Source organism: Melanotaenia boesemani, chromosome 13 (assembly GCF_017639745.1).
Source record: "Melanotaenia boesemani isolate fMelBoe1 chromosome 13, fMelBoe1.pri, whole genome shotgun sequence".
In the NCBI taxonomy this organism is placed as follows: domain Eukaryota; kingdom Metazoa; phylum Chordata; class Actinopteri; order Atheriniformes; family Melanotaeniidae; genus Melanotaenia; species Melanotaenia boesemani.
This window is the reverse complement of record NC_055694.1, coordinates 25,861,237-25,882,293: the sequence shown is the minus strand read 5'-3', so window position 1 is coordinate 25,882,293 and position 21,057 is coordinate 25,861,237. Positions and strand designations below refer to the sequence as shown.

The 21,057-nt window shown below is 36.9% G+C and overlaps 1 protein-coding gene across 2 annotated transcripts in view; it reads right to left on the bottom strand.

Annotated features, from left to right (window-relative positions):
• LOC121651197 (plexin-A1-like) overlaps positions 1–21,057 on the bottom strand; it is a 262,523-nt gene that overhangs the window by 206,806 nt on the left and 34,660 nt on the right. The window lies entirely within an intron of this gene.

Sequence of the window (21,057 nt, the reverse complement as noted above, 5' to 3'; positions counted from 1 at the left end):
TTTTCTGTCCATTAACAATGCTAGACAAGGAGTGATATGGAAATTTTATTTATGTAATAATACATAAGTCTCTCCATTGTAAAAGGATCATTGTGCAACATTTACTGACAGCAAGTTTTAAGCAGCAGATTGCAACCACACAAATACCCCTTATATAAACTTCCCATTCCAAGCACATGAAAACTTTTTACAGAAATACAGCAGTGCAAAATGCATACCTCTCTTTAAGAAAATAAAGCAGAGATCTGCAATTGCATGTAATTCTTCACTAATTTAAAACTTAGTTTTAGCTAGTGTATTTCCTATATGTTCTTTTTAACAACTTTAAAGAGTCTGTGATTGGTGGATTTTTCTATAACTACAGGCTTTTATTACTATATATTGCATCATGATGTCAAACCATACAATTAAGCACCTCAGAATGGTTTTAATGAAGACAATAAAGACAATACAGTTCAGCTGCAGCCGGAATAAACATGGAATGAAGGGTTAACACATAAGCAGGACATAGTAGGACAGGAATGGCAGGAGGTAAATTATAGGTCAGATAAGCATATCAATCAAAATGTGTTGTACATGCTCATTGTCATGCTGATATGTTGATATGTCACACCTGTTTTATGCATATACTGTATATCTGTGTGAGTGTGTATCAGGCATGTCATTAAAATAATATGATGGCAATGCATGTATCAGGAGGTTCCCTGACTCTGACATCAATGATGGAGATAATCGACAATATCTGCATTACCCTTAATCCCACATATATATAAGTCAAGAATTACAACTTTAGTTTCACACAAATCTGAAGGGAGATTTAACTGATGAGCATTCACACACACAAACAGAAAAATGACACATTACACACATTAGCTCATGCATACACATAATCATCAAATAAAGCATAAAATTTAAGCTGAATTTTAAAAGAATAATCCATCTAAAATGCAAATTAATACACGTTTCCATCCACTGTTGTTATATTAACAAATTATTTTACCTTTTACATTAAATTGCTTGCCAAAACTGTTCCCACTGAACTATGTAAGAAACAGAGAAAACTTTGGCCCAAATAGTCAAATTTTTGTTTTAATATTTATATTTAAACTTCAATTTCTACCACCCACTGCAAGAAAAAGTGACAAAAATCTATGTAAACGCTTGAATACTGACACACAAAAAAGTAATTTGCACTGCTTAAGATGCATAAAGACAAACATAACCAATTAAAAGTTTGTCCCAATTCCATATAAATGAATAAGTGTGTCCAAAACACTGACTCGCATGTGAAAATGGAAACTCGTATGAACATTTTTTCATGAGAAAACTCATGCATACAACAACATATGCGCAAAGAATAAAAAGACGCACACACCAATAAACACACACAAGCCCGATTAAGCCTCCCACACTAAACAAATTAACATGCCAGCTTTCTCTTGTTCATTACAAGACGTATCGTTTCCATGGAGACCAATCAATCACCACACCCCTTCAAAACAGCAAAGCTGTCAGGGAACGTGTGCGTGAGCGAGTGAGGTTGAGAAAACGCCTGTGGCGGACATTGTCTGCCTTCTACCAGACTTTCAAAGGCAGCTAGAAACACAGCAAAGTTTTAACTTCACTGAACAAAGACTCAAAGTGACAAAGTGACTGTGAGAAGGAGAACGGATGGAGGGGAGGGAGTGCACGCACACACACACACACACACACATACACAAACTGACTTTGGCTTTTGCATGATTTACATAAACATGTTCTCAATTTGGGAACTGCTTTGAGAGTAATTTGAGAGGAGGAAAAGAGGACGCGGGAGAAAAACGAGTAAGGGAGGTGACACAGAGAAGGAAATATTAAAAGGAGGAATCAAGTCAAGGCAGGGACAAAGGAAGAAAGACGGACATGAGGGGAAGGAAGGAGGAAAAGAAAAGACAGACGGCCATGGCTCAGTGACAGTGTGAACTCTTGCACTGGGTCTCTGCCATGCAGTCCCCTTGTTTCCTCTGATAAAAAGAGCAGAACCACATAACCGTTCATTCTTTTCACTCATTTCCTCGTTCCTTTTCTCTTTTTCCCATCCAATTTTCTCCACACCCTGCTTATCCTCCTTTTGTCTTTTTCATCCTCTGCCTTAAACTATTCCTCTCACATCTTTCCATTTTCTTTAAAGGTTCACAAGAAGTGGCCAGTGGGAAATCATGTCTGTCCCAAGAGGTTATTCTTTTTTTCTGCTTTCACTTGCCTGCAGCTCTTTCAGACCATGTTTGCTTCCTCCTTTTCTTTCAGAGCATTATCAGGGATGATCCAGGGTTAAAAACATTTACATCATGGTTAAGACAAGTAAGATGCTGCACACTGCTCCAGAGGTCGCTCACCAAACTGAGGCGATGACCTGCATGTCGAAACTATTGCTAGTGAATACTATACCACATAGCTTCATCAAAAACAGTACTTTTTCCTCCTCCAAAATTCTGTTCTGCTCTGTACTGCATGAAGATCAAACCACACTGTAGTTTGGCCAGGATTTATTAATGCTGGGCCACTCACACTTATAAACTAATCTGCATTGTCGGTGTATGTCATGCTCGCACACACAGAAGTAAGATCACCATCTTTCCAGCGCTGTTGTCGGCATGCTGATGACGCTAATGGTTTGTTATGTTTAGCTTGACTTGCATCATTACCATAGAGTCAACAGCTCAGATTGAGGCACAGTGGAGCATTCAGTCAACGTGTTTTCACCGCAGACAAATGTGGCCTCACACAGGCCTGACATCTGCTAGCTGTTGTGTGCCTTGTAGACATGTAATTCCTACAGCCTACCCCTTTTATCATTCCTCTGCAGCTTCTCATTATGGGAGATACTGAAGCTTTTTATCTTTATTGCTGAATATTGCAATGACTTATGATATACGAACAAACATGGAATTCCTTCTGCACCTGTGGATGGTGGTTATCTTCCTCTGAGTGAAAGGTAGCTCTCATTAATGCGCCTACTATCTCCAGTCACAAAGGCTACCATGAAAAAGTCTACATGTATCCTTTGTTTTAAAGCAGTTTTCTTTCATATCGATATTGCAGATGTTCATACTGCAATAAAGACCAAATTGAAATAAATTGTGCAGTTCTAGCAGTCAGTGTCTTAATTGCAGTAGGCAGCTTTGAGAACACTAAGTCTGCAGAAGTTTCTCATAGGGAAGCTGAACTGAAAGTTACTCAGAAGGGGTCACAGAAGAGTGAGTTTCTGCCCTCTAAAATAGCCAAATGTCACTGAAAGCGCTGTGTAAGTATCGTATAACCAATCAGCAAGACAGTGAAAATAACTGCTAAGCCTGGAGAAAAACACAAAGACATCTTTTAAAACTTTGCAAAATGTCCAGCAGTAAGCAATCCAACAAATATTATAGAACTACTCAGGGACAAAGCTGCTTGGTAGCAGGATACAAGGCTGTGCTGTGCATGCAATGTCAAAGATGTTTTTTCAGTTATTAAAGCAACAAAGTAAGCTAATGCTAAATGCAAAAGTCACACAATTTAAAACACTGTGTGTTCACTCATTTTTGAATTGTTTAAGATCCTGAAAAAAAAAAAAAAAAAAACAAGCTGGGTAGATTTTAGGTTAGCTCCCCAGCATATTTCCTCCATGATGTTCCAAAGTAAATGTCTTCTCACTACTGTCTACCACAGCAAAGACACTGACTACTCACATTCACTTAATCCAACCCACTTACAGAAGAAAAAAAAAAGGAAAAAGAATTTTCCTTTAAGAGCCTTATAAAATTGCCCACAAGCTTGCAATTACACATAATACAGTCAGTAACTAAATTATAACCAAGAAACTTGACTTGAGTTTTAAGCTGTCAAGACTAATACATAAGTGACATCTGATACCCTGTGATAAAGAGCTCTAATAAGCTGTTGGCCATTTGTCCTCCATTTGTCACAGTCCAGATACTCCGTCATAAAAATCAGATGCTCGTCATATCAGGGCTTGATTTTATTGCTTAAATAAATCATTCTCTAATCATCAGCTGCATGACTCAGTTAACAGGCATTTACTGTACCCACTTCCACATTTGTGCTTTGGAAGGACATTTGTGTCTTCCAAAGTAGAAGATATTTTGCTTTAAAATCCTAATTTCAAGCTGAAAGATTAAACTGTTCATAACATAAATCTTTGCAATAATCCTTGCTCAAAATGAGGTGACCTACAGCTGTCTTTTATTAGAGTTAAAGGGTCGGTGCAGCTTGTCCCCATTGGCCTACTGGACCTCTGACCATGCTATTATTAGTCTTCTTACTATAGCTCATAATCAGGACAATGTACATTGTATTATTACACAAACATATTACACATCTTTGCTCTAATTCCAGAGGGTTAGACAAGGACAGAGTCCCCTGTGTTGTCCTTACCGAAGACCTCTGTTGTACACAGGCAGGCCCCAAGTGACACACACAACCACAAATACACACACAGACCACTGCCAAACTCTTGCTGGGTGAATGATGATGAGGTGATGAGGGATAGAGTGGGGTAACTTAGATGAGGGAAGAAGAAAAGAGATGGAGAGAGAAAAACAAAAGGGACTGTAGAGGGGAGATTGATAGTAGAGACAAAGTTGAGGGCTTGAGGGTCAACAGTGCTCTTGTAGTCACTAATGAGTCTCAAGCCAGGAAGAGAGAAAGAGTGGGCAAAAGAGTGTTTAGACTCGGCCCTGTGAACCACCCATTAAGCATGGAAGCATGAGAGTAGTAGTGACCGTAATGTGGTTTTAAACTATTCAGCACTGGGAAGAACATGTTACCATCTTAACCACAGCTAGCTGTGCACTCATCCACTACTCAACCACACACACACACACACACACTCACACACAAACACAAATGTCCATTGTAAAACTATACAGTTTCCTTCTGTTTGTCATTTCTTTTTCTAAACTTCACTCTCACATTCACTTCCTCTGCAGCTTGCAGTATGTGCTTATATTCAGATTTTTTTTCTTTTATAATGTAATGACTGCTGTGGTTTCAGACCCCTTGATTAACATGCAAACTGTGGTGTGCAGATACCGAACTGTGACTGGGTAAATGGTCAACAGCTTACAGCGGATTGACTCATGGAGGACAGCTTAAATATAAAAACCCTGGATGATGGCCCAAGAATCACTCAACCACCTCTGATACCAAGTAGCTACACGGTCAAGCATGAAAATGCGTGTATGTTAAATGTAATAAAGGTCTAGTGGAGGGACCTAAACATTAACTGAGCTAAGTGTAATTAAATTAGGCAGTGTTGGACACCAGTAAAGTTGTTCAAGAGCACTGATGGAATGGAGGATTCCTGCAGCGACCATCTACTAGTTTTAAAACAGAGTCTGCATATGTAAATGAGATATTTAAGTCTTTAATCTTAAAATAAAATCTATTTGTATAGTTCACCTTATTTAGGCAAATATGTGGTAGTACTGAGGATCAAACCACTAAACTCTCTATTTCTTAGACAACCACTTCATTCCAGCCACTCCTTTACTATGACCTAACTGATGGAATAAAAATACCATAATTGACTAATTATTAATAGTAGAGGTTGTTCAATAATATACAATCATGACTGGATAAAGTGTGTATACCTCTAGGACTGGCAGTTAAATTGTAAATAAAGTTGGTCCAAGATGTTTTTAATCAACAACACCCAGTTTAACTTAAATGACAGCAATATTCCCAAGTCTTCATAAAACATAAAACAAAAGTGTAGTATGGAAAAGGGGATTTCTGAGGGCCCCGGAAAGCGTTTCTGATGCTCATCGTGATGAAAAACTCCATAAGATCGATCGAGCTGCGATCATAAATTAACAAAATAAACTTTTTGGTCGTACTCCATGAAACACGGAGGGAATTGTGTCATGGTTTGGTCTTGTTTTATTTTGTTACTGGATCATCATTAAGCAAAATGTGAGGACAGGTACTGGATGTAGTATTTATCATTTTTTCTAAATACAAGAAAGACAAGTATAATCTCATTTCTTGTTCTTAAAAATAATTTGTCTAACCTCAAAACTTTGACAGCTATCGAATCAGGTTGTGAGCAGACTTATACTTATAAGTTATGATTCATGTGCAGATATAAGAGACACTTAAGATCACAAAGAAAAAGAAAGAGTGGGAATGAGCTAGTTATAGACGCTGATGAAGGTAAATAGAAATAGAAGGCGAGATGTCATCAACATGCTCTCCTGAGACAAATACCTCAAGCATTCAACACTGGTATAAACACATCATCACAAACCCATGGAGAATGAGCAATGTGTGGTGTGTGTGTGTGCGTGTTAAACACAGCTCAAGCCTCTTTCCCGTGTGAGAAAGGTAATGCTTAGGTGAGAGTTCTAGTGAGACACATTGGCTGATGCAATGAACAACAAGACTTGCAGAGTGAAAAAAATTACTTAATTATGTAACTTTAGTGTGTGAATATTTTTTAATAAGGCAAGAGATGAGATTAGACTGTCAGAAATAGGAATATAAGTCACTAACACAAACACAGGCACTTACAAAACACTACGATGGCCTGCATCCAGGCATTTGTTGTGACTTGGCGGTGGAAGCGAAGGACAGCATCGGCTGGCCTTTAGGTTCCCCCACTGAGCCAATATCTCCTTTCTAATTAGTTGTTAATGAGTGTGTGCACGTTTGTGCGTGCATATGACAACCAACCAAGAGAGAAAGACATTTGTGTGTATTTGTGTGACTATGTAGAGGGTGCAGCAGGGATCTTGAACATCTGTCTAACAGCCTGGAACATTTGAAGCCTTGACCTGCTTATACACAAATACACACACAGAAGCTGTACAAGCCATCTTTCTTGTTAATGGAATTGTGTGTGCATGTTGGTGAAGAAGTTCAGACTAAAGAAAACACACAGGCAGACACAGAGGATGTAAATCTAAATGCTCTGCAGATATCTGCACAATGCAAGAGAATTATGAGCATTTGCATCTCTCACCCTAACACTATGTGCATGTTGCCACAAGCTGCCAGTAATCCAACTACAGCATGCTATCAACAAATATTTTCATAATAAATAGCTATAGTAGAGAACTAGTCAATTACAAAAGAACAAAGTTTTATAAAGCGTGTTTTCTTTATGTTTGCCTGCTTCACTTGGAAACCACACATTCAAGGATGTAAGTATGCACAGCCAAGAATGTACTGTGTTTATTGTTTATTGAATAAGTAGAGATGGTTCCAGACATAAGTAACTCTATTCAAAAATTTCATAATTCATATTCAAATGAAATGTTTTAAACATGCTTTTTTTAAATGTGCATGCTGCACAATAAAGTTATCTTAAGGGCACAAGATCAAAAAACTTGGGAATAATTATGCATGAAATCTAGCTAATCTAGCTAGCTAATAATATAAGTCAAAGGCAAAAAAAAAAAACCTTATCTGTTATAATATCTACAGGACGGAACATGCCAGTTATGTAACATAAAATGAAAATGCCCCATTTGGCACCTTAATCTGCACATGATGGTTCTGATTTCTGTAACAAGGAATCCTTTCTTTTTTTTTTATTTCTTTTTATATCATATTTGAGGGGAAAAAAGAAGAAGCAAAATAGGAGGACAAACTCAACAGCATTTTGGCATCTGTTGTTTTGGCTTAGTTAAAATGAAGGGAAGGCCTGGCAGCAAGCGGATGTGCTCTGATGGAAGGAAAAGCTGCAGGCAAAGGAGAGAGACACTTCAGCTCCACAGGTCAGAGTCAGAAGAAAAGCTGGAATGCCAAGAGATCAACATTTATATTGCAGTTAGATTTATTCCGCATTTTTTTCCCTGTTACTTTTTCTCTTCTCGTACTTGAATCTTGTGCAATCCCTGCACTTTAAAACAATTTTTTTTAACTTCTTTTTATTTACTTTAACCCTGCCTCCACTAACTCAAATCAAATTCAACATGGGTCATAATAACACAATCTGACAACTTGCTCTCCTGGAGTTTCAATACATGCATGTGTACATTACTGGGGTTGCATTTATTTTCCAAAGCTAAATAGCATGGACTTTACTGCCAAAAATTATTATTACAACCACCCTGTCATATTTCATACTTCTCTATTCAACCTTTTTGTCCTTTAATGTGATGTTTAGGAATGCAGCTTATTCCAGTTTTATGAATATGTGCATGTCAAATTCAAAAAGCCTAAAAGCAAAGTGGATTTATTTTGACCCAAATTGTTACAATTTTTTCTAAACCTAAGAAATATAAACCTAAATAAAAGGCCAAACAAATTAAACTGAATATATAAAAATTGCAAAAGACACTGGTCCCACACAGGACAGGTACTGCAGCACCCTGGGTGAAAGCACATCCACTACACCCTCCACCTTCAATATTATACTTATACCCTGCATCAGAGCATATCTGTGTTGTACACATGCCAGCAAGTCTAAAAAAAATGACAAGTAATGATATTAAAAGTATAATCACATTGTAACTAATAGCATATAATTGCTTAACTTCCTCTATAAATTCAATATTACTGTGGCTCAGGAGACAGAGCCATCGTCTACCAATCAGAGCGTCTGTGCTTCATCCCCCGCTCCTGCAGCCCACCTGTTGAAGTGCCCTTGGGCTTGATATTGAACCTCAGACAGGCAACAATGCTAAACGGTGCAAACATTATGGGATAAATGGATGGTACAAAATTATTATGGCTTGCACTGTAAAGAGCTTGCAGTTTAGAAGATGGAAAAGACAAGCTACATAAAAAAGTCCACTACTGTTCCTTTTACTTTTCTTCAAAGCAGAGATCCAGGGAGCCTCATCAACTCAAACATTTGTCACACTCAATATACTTTAAAACACCTTGAAATACTCCTTTGGGATAATTGGTTTAATTGCTGAGTTTAAATGAAGAGGATGAATCCTGAATGTGAGCCTCGCTGCTCTAAGTGCCACACTGGGGAATTTAAAAGCATGGTGGAGCAATTGTCAAGACTGATTCCCACCAGGATACTTTTCTGGGACATAATTTCATAATTTTGAAGGTGTGCAGCAAAACAAAACACACAAAGTGGAGCAATTCCTGAGAGACCGACTGATATCTGTGGGAAGAGAGGGCTTGGCTCCAACAGTTGATTGTCAGTTGGCCATATGGGTTAATGTACCACAGTGGGACCCTAGATAGCCTGAACCATCAGCTGAGCTAAATCCACATGGAAAGCTCCAGTCTGTTGTGTCACATTTTTCTGGCACAGTTGATTTGTTGGCCACAGGGATGCACATTTTTTTTTTTTTAAAGTGGTGCATTTTCTTCATTGTGTCTGTGATTAAAGTGGAAAAACTGAATATTGAGTCATGACTACAGTGTTTATTCATTTCTTATGTTAAAAATTCTTGAATGCATTGCATTTTTTATTATCTTGTTGGACAAAAGATAAAAGGGAAAGTTATGTTTCCTATTAAAAACATCCACATATTTTAGCTACATAGAGGTTAGACATAAATTTGTAATTAGAAGCATTGCTAGCTGTAATTTCTATCTGGTTACACCCTGTTGGGAAGTCTTTTTTTCACAACTGTCTGCTTTGCTTTATTTTTCCATCTTTAACTAAATTTGGGTCAGGTGATTTTTGGCCTCACAAAACTTGTAATATGGATTTTTGTTTTTTATACAAATCTATCTGCCAGTTAACATAATTATTTATCTTAGGACAAAAAGCTCTCTACCAGTAGATGGTCTGTTATCCTAAGCAAAGTCTGGAAGGCTATGTTCCTGTGTGGCTATCTGGATAAATCTCTAGATTTCTGGATAAAGATTCAAGATGCCCCAAACTACCTGTAACCATAGTATGCTATAAGGTCTCATCTGGAGTTTAATTGACCTGTATTTTTTAAAAAGACCTAGATTTAGGCTCACCCCTGCTGTGATTTGTCCAACACAATTGTTTGCTCTTTTAACCTTGCTCTTTGTTTTTTCAATTTTTGGATTATTTTTGGATTATGCAACTGTAGCACATTCTGATACAAATTTAATAAGTTGAAACCAACTTTCTTAGTTTAAAAGGTATTGAAAAATAACTTTCCATGCACCATGAGGCAAATATTGCTCTTTAAGCCACTCTGTCCATCTGAGTCCTGCATTCTGTAATCTGTGTAATCTGAACTAAAACCTTTCCTGGCAGTTATAATCAAATTATTACAGATACATACAGAAAGTCCCCCAAATGTGAAACCCTGTAGTATTACTACTACTATGCTGTTTGGAAAAAGTGATAGGCATAGACTGGAGAATGTATGCTAAGAATACAAACACACAAAGAAATCTGAAAAGGTATGCAGTGCACAATTTGACATTGATGACCATCAAGCTCTTGCAGGCTGATAAAATTCAATCAATCCATTTTTTTAAGGACTAAATCAGTGGCGTTAACGGTAAATCAGTGCAGAACTGTTTTTACCTTTTTTATTCTTCAAAACCTGAGCTGTGAGACGTGCTTCTGAAAATTCAATGAGCTCAGTTAAAGATCTGAATCCAAATAGATGTTTTGCATTCAATTCACATTTGAAATATTAACTATTTACAGTCTTGTGTGTGTGTGTGTGTGTGTGTGTGTGTGTGTGTGTGTGTGTGTGTGTGTGTTTGTGTCTGCATTTGTGTGTGAGCTTTCATATCAGCACACATTAAAAATTGAAGCCAGGAGGTGTCTTAAAGCTTCATCTTTTCCCACTAAGCTTTCCTGAGTAGACTGAATAAAAACCCAAACAAAGCTGGGATGCACTGCTGCAAAGTGTGCATTCCCCCACACATACACACGAACACACGCCCTTGAAGTTAGATATATGCTCATATGAATTATTAAAAAAACAAATATGCATTACTGAAGGCATGTGTTTGCACAAACACACATGCATACATAGATGTCATAAACCTTCACAAACACAACACAGCATAAATGCCCATCAATAAATAATTACAGTCTTCATTAGATGCTGCAGGTCAGCAGTTTGTGTGTGTGCTGCAGAGATTTGTGTCCTGAACAACCAGTATGGCCTTTTTGTAAAGGTAGTTGTTAGCCTTTTTGACCCAGTTTTAAAGCCGAAAAAATATGATTTGACCTTTTACAACCTTGTTTCTCATCAGAAGACTGCTTATGAAGTGATTAACTATATTTGACACAGGGAAAAGAAGTGATTAGGGTTTAGTGAATCATTGCTTTAAGTTTCATTCAAGACTTTTATGACAAATAAGAAGTGTTCACTCCAGATGTGCCACTCAGGTTCTTAAAACTGCAATATCGCTGTTGGTATTTTTATTCGGTGTAAACCAAAAAATATTTTTCAGACTACTGTTTTCACATTCAAATAATTCAGCTTAAAGGCTCAGCAACCACAAGCTCCAAAACACCCCAAATCCACAAATAACTGACACTGTCATGGGCCCTTTAGCAGCCATTTGTCTATTTAGTGACAACAACAGTTAACAATGTGCACCACTGTTCATTAGATTAGGTTCACAAGCTTCATCCATTCTGAAGCTGAATTTAAGAAATCTCCTTATTTAGAGTTTCATATTAATTAGTAACATTTCTTCACAGGGTGGGCACTGTGTGACTCAGGCTGCAATTTAAAAGACAAAAAAGAAAAAAAAACCATATGGGGGAGTGTTGCAGCTGAAATCACTGAAATGCCTTGATGTGTGTAACAAACGGTTGTGCCGTGCATCACAACTAAAGGCAGGAGCGAAAGGGCACCTCGTCAAGAAATGTTTCCCCATTGGGTTGGTTTCTACACGGCATTTGACAGCAATTCACCTCTGTGGAGCCGGCCCACCATAAATCAATGCACTGTAAAAAAAAAAAACAAAAAAACAAAACAAAATAACAAAACAAAATAAAAAAAAAAAAAAGTATGGGGGGGTGGGGATCATTTTAAGTAATTTGGACGTCTTCCTAGTCAGAAAAACTTTACCTTCTCAGAACAAAAGAGGAATTCTACCTCCCGTCTGTGACACCATCACCTGGCTCCACCTTCGCCTTTTAGAAACAACACCAACAAAACCCACAGACAGTAAAACGTAACCCTTACATACTGTTAGAATTTTACACCTTCACAGTATACTGAATCAAAAAAATTCCTAATAGGAACTGTTAAGACAAAATTTTGAACTTTAGTAGAAGTAGCTCTTTTTTTTTTTTTTTTAGAAAAAACATCTACTATCACGCAGTATCATGTCCTGCTTTTTAAAAGCCATATAAACATAAAAGCCATACTGATTTGAATATATTGTAGTGCATTTGAAAATAGGAGGAACACTTACAAATTGTTGGAAGTTAAAATATTATTAGAATCATTACTGGAACATGCATCTTCCTGCTCTGACCAATAACCAATAACCGATTACCGATAAAGATACCAATACTTCTCCCCCAAAACTAATTGTAGAGATCATCTAGTTTCCTCTGTTGTGAAATTAAAATACAGTATTATTCTGCAGACTCTGTCATGTTAGCTAATGCAGATATAAAAAAAAAGCTGAATGATGATGTAATATTCAATCCTTGTGCAATATAAGAAAAATATTTCAACCTGCATTATGTACAAAATGTTGCATTGAATCATGTGAACTGATTTTAAACAATACAAGTAAGCTATGTGAATCCTTTCCTACAGACTTGGATTATGTTCTCCCAGCACCTGTTATTTTATTGGTTAATTATGTCGGTGTAATGGCCGACAGCCGATATTTCATTTTAAAGCATGTTGATTATATCGCGCATCCCTAGTCAGTAGTGTTGAGCTGTGATCAACCTGCAGGTGTTTCTCCAGATCTGAAGTCCAGTTCTTCTTTGCTGGCTGACACTTTTCACCCCAGAAGCATTTCATTTTCAAATTAAAGCAATGTGAGAACTTGCACAATGTAAATGCACTGACATGCAGTACTGATGAGCTTAAGAAGAACAGAGCAAGTTAGGGATTTATTTAACTTCCTCTCTTTTTTCCATCGGTTTGCTGTTTGTTTTGTGCCAACAAAATGCTTAGGCTGATACAACAAAATGTCATTAAATTTCAGTTTAATGAATTTTACTGAATAATTTAATTTCCTCTTTGAGGATTAATAAAGCATATTTCAAATCTAATGATGTTTTTATAAAGTTCACGATGTGAATGAGGGGTTAGGTGGGTTGGTGTGGATTCCTTTTCTTTAAAAAAAAAAAATCATTGGGGAAATATTAGTGTGTGGAGCCAGTAAAGCATTAATATTCTCCACTCGGCAGGTTGAAAAAATGATGCGGGGGGGGGGGGGGGGGGTTATCCATCCACAAAGACTCACCTATAATGAGACCAAAGATACAATAGAAAGATAGAGGATGCAGCAGTGAGAGGACAAATATGCACACTTACTCACCAGTTGCCTGGAAGACCAAATACAAAATGCCACAGGAATGGCCAGCATTCTGGCCAGCAGTGATCAACAGTGACAAATATTAATAAATACCATTATTCTCAGAGAAAAATAGCTACAGAGTAAGTGAGAAGGATGGTCATTTAGAGTCTGTTTGGTCTGTTACTGCTGAGTATTTTCCCTCTGACATCCACCTTGTATATTTGTGACAATGTTGATTTATGTGCACACACATTCATTCACACACTATCATTATAATCCTCATTTTCTTTTGTTTGCTTTCACCATTGTTTCTTCCTGCTTTTTAGAGGGCCAGGAAGTGGGCAAACACACAAATGAGCACTCAAAAACAGATAAAGTGAGTCCTAAACACACACATATACACATAGAGAGAGATCCTCTATCTACCTCTCTGTCTGAATCAGTCTCATTAGTCATGCTAAGGCTGTCGCGTAGCTGGGTCGGCCTGCACACTGAGCTGTAGAGCTGGACGGCAGCCCACAGCCAGAGAAGGTCACCCACCACTCAGTTTAATTCCCAGAAGACCGGCACTGGCCTCTTCTTGATAATAAGTGTACATAAAGTTGCACAGGGAGAGACCTGCAGTTTGAGACACACCCATCAAAGTGCGGAGATGTAGGAGAAGATGCATTTCTGTGCATTTTACTTTAAATGAAAAAAGGTATCTTATCCCAGCAGAAAAAAATATTAATTTCATTGGGTGTGTTTGTTTCCTTTTTTGAGAGACTGCATCTACATCATGACGACTGTGCAGTCAATTGTTGGTGAGACAATATGGTGGCAAACCCTGGAATGGATAAAAGAACATTTTAAATGAGCTTTTACAGTTTACTAGCTGAGTGTGCATGAAGAGGACTGCTGCCACAGCTCACATCTAGTTCAGCCTTTCACTGACACTGAGATCAGTAACATTATTCTCATTCGTTTGGGTGTGTAAATATGTTTTCTTTATTTGCTGCACCATGAATATGGTTACATATAGAAGTACACCTTTGCAAACAAGTTAAACTTGAATCAGTATTCAAAGAAATAGCACAAGTGTATACTAGGTGTATACTAATGCAGCTGTGTTAGAGGTCACAGGGAGTTGGGGCCCACATGACAAGATTATCAATAAACTGGCTAAAACATTCAACCAATTCAATATTACTCTTTACAAATAAGTAAAAAAAATCAGTTTTACTTACACTTAATCAAATAACGTATAAATTAATTTCTGAGGCAAGGTTTCTGTGTCATGGTGTCAGAAACCTCATGATATTTTATGAAAAAATAAAAACAAAAACAAATAGAACTATGATACAAAAAGACATACAATGAACACTTTTGTCAGATATTGCGAATGTTTCTTGAAGAAGAAATATGTTTCAGAGGAAGCAAGAACGAATGAACGATTGAGGCCATGACAGCTGAATATAGAAGATTTAATAAAAAGTTAACTCTTGTTTTGGCGTTAGCACATACCGCTGCCCATCAATGACTCCATTCTCATGCACTGCAAATAATTATGAATTTATCCGTTGTGTGAGTCATGCAGAGCTGGTGAATTGTAATCTTATTATTGTTTTTCGAAATAGTTTAAAATCATTGCATTCTTTCACCAATTACTATTAGTGTTTGGTGTTAATTGTTAGAGTGAGCTGATGTCACTTAGCCTCTGCAAGCTAACATGCTTAAATCAGACGGTTAAATGTTGGACTGGTCAGGAAAGAGGCAAGAGAAAGATAGGCTGCAGGTTTGATAGTCAGCTTAATTTAGTCCCATTTTGAATTGGGACTTGTTGCTGATTGGTCACATCACTCCAAGTGTTTTTTGTTTGTTTGTTTTTTTGTTTTTTAAGGTTGGTTGTTCTATGCTGGGGGTCTACAACCTTTACAATCCAAAGAGCTATTTTTTCCTTTGGCCAGCGAAATAAAACTCATTTAGAGCCACAAAGGTTACTAGACCTTTTGAAAAAAGACCATTTATAATTTTTTGATAAATATCTGCTATAGGAAATTTGTTGTCATTTTTGAAAAACCACATTTTTATTTCCATTTTTAGGTTTTAAAATAAATAAAAACATAAAACTTTTGCTAAAAGAGAAGAGGATAGACAGACTTTCTTCTATGTGATGACTAGAAAAATTGTTAAAAATAAATATTACTGGTACTTTTAGTGTCATTATGTTATGGAAATTCAATGTAATTATTCCATGAAGAAAAAAAAAAAAGAAAAACTGCTAAAAACCTACATTTGTTATTATATCCATATTTAGAAACATTAGTTAGTCCTTTAGCATTTTTAGCCATGTATTAAGAAAGAGCCATTTTGGATGGTCCAGAGAGCCACAGATTGCAGACTTCTGTTTTATACAGATAAAAGAAATGGACCGTTTGGAGTTGATGTCTTTTCAGTATGTCATACTTTTGTCATTACTATTAATCCTCTCTTACAATGTAAATGTTTGCATCTGATTTCTTTGTTTTGAACAATTTCAGTAACTTTTTGTCTGAAAAGTTTGATATAAATAAAGTTAGATTAGATTTTATTTGTCATTTTAAACAGATTTAATCTTTATAGGTACCTTGTATTGCACTTTGAGTAAGATACTGTCAGGACCCTTCCCTTCATAGCCCCTCCTTTCATGTACATATAAACACATACACACACTCACTGTACAAAGAATTAAGTGTGCATGAATACTGGGTGATTGGATCTGCCAAAATAATCTGAGAAAGGAAGTGCATGCTGCATGTCATGAAGTGTCACGAAAGTCCAATGTCAAAGATAAATATGATCTAAAAGCTGTACATAGAGTTCAATGTCTCCAAATAAATAAATAAAGGCCTGTTTCTCATCTCCACTGGAGAGTTGATTCACTATGTAAACACAAGTTATCAGCTACAAGCTAAAGCTAAAAAAGCAGTGAGAAGTGAAGGATCTGGAAATCACTTTGGCAGTATTAGTAGCTAATTATGTAGTAGATAATATATCCCATCATTAACTGATAATGAACCGGCATCAGGCATCAGTGGCATTCAATACAATATTTTTATGTCAGAGATACCCGGAGCTTTGACATTTTTTTTTTCATTACATGTCAAGCTATACTGGAGCCCATTTATTATGATCGCAAAATTACAACAGCCTCTGAGAGCTCCCATTTCCACTGCAACTAGAACTACTGGTTATTAGGCAAGGCAGGGCAAATTTATTTTTATAGCACATTTTATGTACAAGACAATTCAAAGTGCTTTACACAAACATAAAAACATTACAGCAAAGTGCTGAAAAGAAATACAAGTGTATTAGAAAAACACAGATTAAAAAAGATTAAATTGATTACATAAAAACAGAAAGAAAAAGCTCAGATAAAGAAATAAAGTTAAGATTTCATGGTGAAAGAACCAGCTGCAGTAGTAAGAACCACTGAAATGCAGCAGAGAACAGGTGGGTCTTCAACCTTGATTTAAATAAACTGAGTGTTTCAGCTGATCTGAGGCTTTCTGGGAGTTTGTTCCAGACATGTGGAGCATAGAAGCTGAATGCAGCTTTGCCATGTCTCTTTTTGACTCTGGGGACTGATAAGAAAAATGATCCAGATTAGATAATTGTATAAAATCTTATTTAATTACGAGTGTCTTATGTTTGATTTTTCCGCAGATTTAAGAATGTTTATGCGAGATGGACATTAAAAATACCACTATAACCATTATGTGGATTCCAGCAGAACATTTGAAGGATCCCTGTCTTCATCAGGCTAAAGAAATCAATTTTAATGTTGGGAATGGACCAGTTCATGCAGAGTATAGATTGACCAAATGCTTTACAGTGACAGCTAAACCTTGGTCCATCAATATGCCCAGCTTTCTTTCCATCTCTCTCCTTGCAATGTTTGTCCCTTTTCTCTCACCTAAATAACTCCTAAAATGTCCTTTCACACAACATGTTCAATCTGCTATTACTGACCATCAGGCGGGCATCAGAGAATCTCAAAATTTGATGCCCAGTAAATTGGAGCATAAAATGCAGCATATGACTTCCCTCCAACTAGCCATGTAGCATGCTTAGTGCAGTTAAATGATTCTGTGTGAAGAGCTTAACAGGAAGCTGAAGTTTGCCAGCTTAGAGAGGATTGTCTGAGTGCTGACTGACCCGGCCTTTTCTCTTGAAACAAACCAGTCAGAAAGTTTCCACATGTCACTGGTGCAGTGGCAACGAGCTGTCATTCTTCTCATGAGGAAACATTGAACACGCCTGCATGCAGAGATGATAAATTCATCACCATGACATCCCAGCACGAGCTCTGCTGACACGACCTTGATCGATCGCAGGCACAACGACAGATGGCCATAAAGGACAATCATGTAACTGTATACTCATTAGCATAATCACATGCATATACAGTACATTTTATTGTACATGGCCACATGGTGCTTCCACATCAGTGACAAATATGTTATATTGATGCTTTAAAAAGAAAATTTCATAAGTAAAGACAATAACAACGTGTTAAATGGGATTTTGCTATTTAAAATTCAATAATGTATCTGGCTGAGCACCGGCAGTGGCTTTATTGCATTGAGCATGTAAATATTTTGTAATATAATATAAATGGAAGAGCCTGGACCGAAAGTTAATGAAACATAAAATGACCATATTAGCCTAACTATTTAGCTTAACGAAATAATGATAATGATTATTCAGACCATTCCATGAATTAGTCTGATATGAATTTATTGTAAATATTGCTTGCGATGTAAAGGAAGTTTTTCTTTCATTCTGGTGAGTGCAGCAACTTTGACCTTATGCTAACCTTAAGCACCTAATGGGTGAAGGAAGACATGATGGCCATCCAACCCCATAAGATTAATAAATAAATAAATAAAAATTAATGAATAAAAATAGAAATGTCCAAGGTGCAAAATTCTTTGTGGAAACCAATAAGAGAGCAGATGTCACCTGCTTACTGGCAGGTTAAGGCTCTGGATGCACATACCTTAGTATTTATGTGCTTTTCTTTATACATGATGTATAATGAATATATTCTCACCACAGACTTAAAGAAAAGATGGAGGTAGCCTTTGGGCTTCAGACAACAACATTGAAGTGATTTAATGTGCAATACTGCTGACAACATGACAGCAGCGAGGCGCTGGCTCCACAACATCTTTGGTTTCAGTGGAATGTTATCTTAAACCCATCAAGTTCCCAAGAAGTACTACCTTCTCTCTCTCTCTCTCTCTCTCTTTTTCTTTTTTTTTTAATTCTTAATCCAGTAAAATTGTGCTTTATTCATAATGTTTAAGAGATATGCCGAAAAAAAATTACTTTAGTTATTGGTGCATTGACAGTAGTTTTTTGTCCTATTCTAAAAGTCATTTTGATTTTTTTAAGCTAGATTTACTAGCAAAGAACAAAAATATCATATCATATTTTAACTCCTGTCATCTATTATCATTTCTGGCTCCAAAACGTTCACATCGCAACAGTCAAAAGCTTAAATTGTCTCTTTTTCCATCTTTTATATACAGTTTAATTACTCATATTGTAATAAAATACAATCTTAGAACAAATGTAGTAAATGCTGACACCTTTTTTTTTAATTCTCATTCCCTGGAAAATGAATGGAGGTAGTCCTTTAGATGAATCACCTCTGTCAGCATCTAAGGTTAATCTAAAGTCTGCACAGCCTATTGAGCCACATCCAGTCTTTGTCAGGCTGTATTTACAGACAGCTTCATGACAACTGCTACTGAAAAGATACAATGTTGACCACCATAGTAATCCATCATGTTTGAGAAAAAGAAAAGACGCTTTTAACTCAAAACACACTAACTCGATATAACCGATATTCCCTCATTCTATCTCGTCTGTGAACAAGTCTTGATATATTTGAAAATCTCAACTTATTGCCCAGCCATACCACAACTTTAGTTTAAAGCAATAAATATGTTGGTGACCTCCTTGTTTGACTTTCTGAAGGTTATGGTAATAAGGAACCAATAAGGTTAGAGGTATCCAACCATTAGCTTGGCTGATTTTAACTGAAAAGTAGAAACATATTTTACTTAAAACTAAAATGTAAGACTGATGGATACCCAATAAATAAATCTCCTTATGTAGATAAAACATGTTACTTCTCTCCCTTCCTTTGTCAAGTTGTCCAACATTTTCTCACCTAACCCCACCTTTGTTACTTATTTAGACAACCTCACACTCTCGTTCACATCTTCCTTTCCTACTTTCTTTCTGCTTCCCATTTAGTCTTCAACCCAGCCCTCTGTTCACACTCTCCCCACGTCCAAAACCATGACCCCACCTTTGATTAATCACATGACTTCAACTCTGTCATTACCCATCACTCTACTCGTCTTTATCACCGCACCCTCCATTGTCTGCCTTCCACATTTTATGTTCAGATCCCACTCAGCTTCCTGCTTTACACACACACACACACACACTATCTACTCAACAATGAAAAGCCAAAGAGGGAGAAGAGAGAAACAGTGAGGTATCAACTTCTTGAGAGGGACATAAAGGGTAGAAGTTAAAGAGGAAAAAATGGAGCAATATCAGAAAAAAATGTATGAGGTTAAAGGTAAAAAAAAAAAATCAAAACAATATGAACAAAGTAAGAAAGAAGATGATAAAAGAAGGAATCCAACAAGGATTGGGTTAGCAAAATGAAAGAATTCTTTATGCAAATGATGGGTCTTGAGTGAAAGACATGGGGGAGAAAATAGATAATAGAATAGAGAGAAAGAGGAGATGGAGACAGAGAGGTGGAGAGTAGTCCAGAGATTTATGGCAGGTTGTTATGGAGCGCCGACTGAATAACAGAAGGTGAGATCAGGTGAATTATTCATGAGGATACAGAGCTGTGAGTGTGTGTGACATGTGGGTAATGGGGAAAAACACACACACACATACAGGCACATTTAAGAATCTAAGACACCTTTAGGCCAGCTCATCTATGAGTACAAGCAAAAACAAGCCATCAAAAGCCTCTATACATACAGAATTATAACTATTAATGCAGCTAGTGGCTCAGAGATACAGGTACACAAAGACTGAAATAAAACAAGAACCTAATTTTATAATCTTGTTCTTTCAGTTTCACATCTGGTAGCTTCACATGAACTCTTGGATTCACTTATAACTTTGTCTGCTCTACTTCAGGATGACTTGAGTCATTTCAAATTGGAATAAACACTCATTTCTCTTAAGCTGATCAGGCTAAATGTGCTGCATTTGCTGCCCACTCTTTCCCATGGCACCCCCAGTGCTTGCATAGAAATGCCACAAAAGAAGCTTTTTTTGTTATTGTATGTTGCACTAAATGTGCAATTGCACCTACACATTGGCAGCTTTTTCCCTGAACCAAAATGGAAAATGTTGCTATGCTGTATTTAAGAAAATGGTGACACTCATTTTGTTTTCCAGTCATCCTGCCAGGATAAATATTGCCTCAAGCGGTTTTTCCTTTATAGTTCAGTTTGACATCTATACATTTGAAAAATTACCCCCTACAGTTCACTAAAAAGCAATTTTCCGCATTTTTATCAATAAACAATTCAATAGAACTTTAAATTTAGAGTGCATTCACACCAGGAAAGCCCAGGGAATTAGGTTCGATTGGACAGG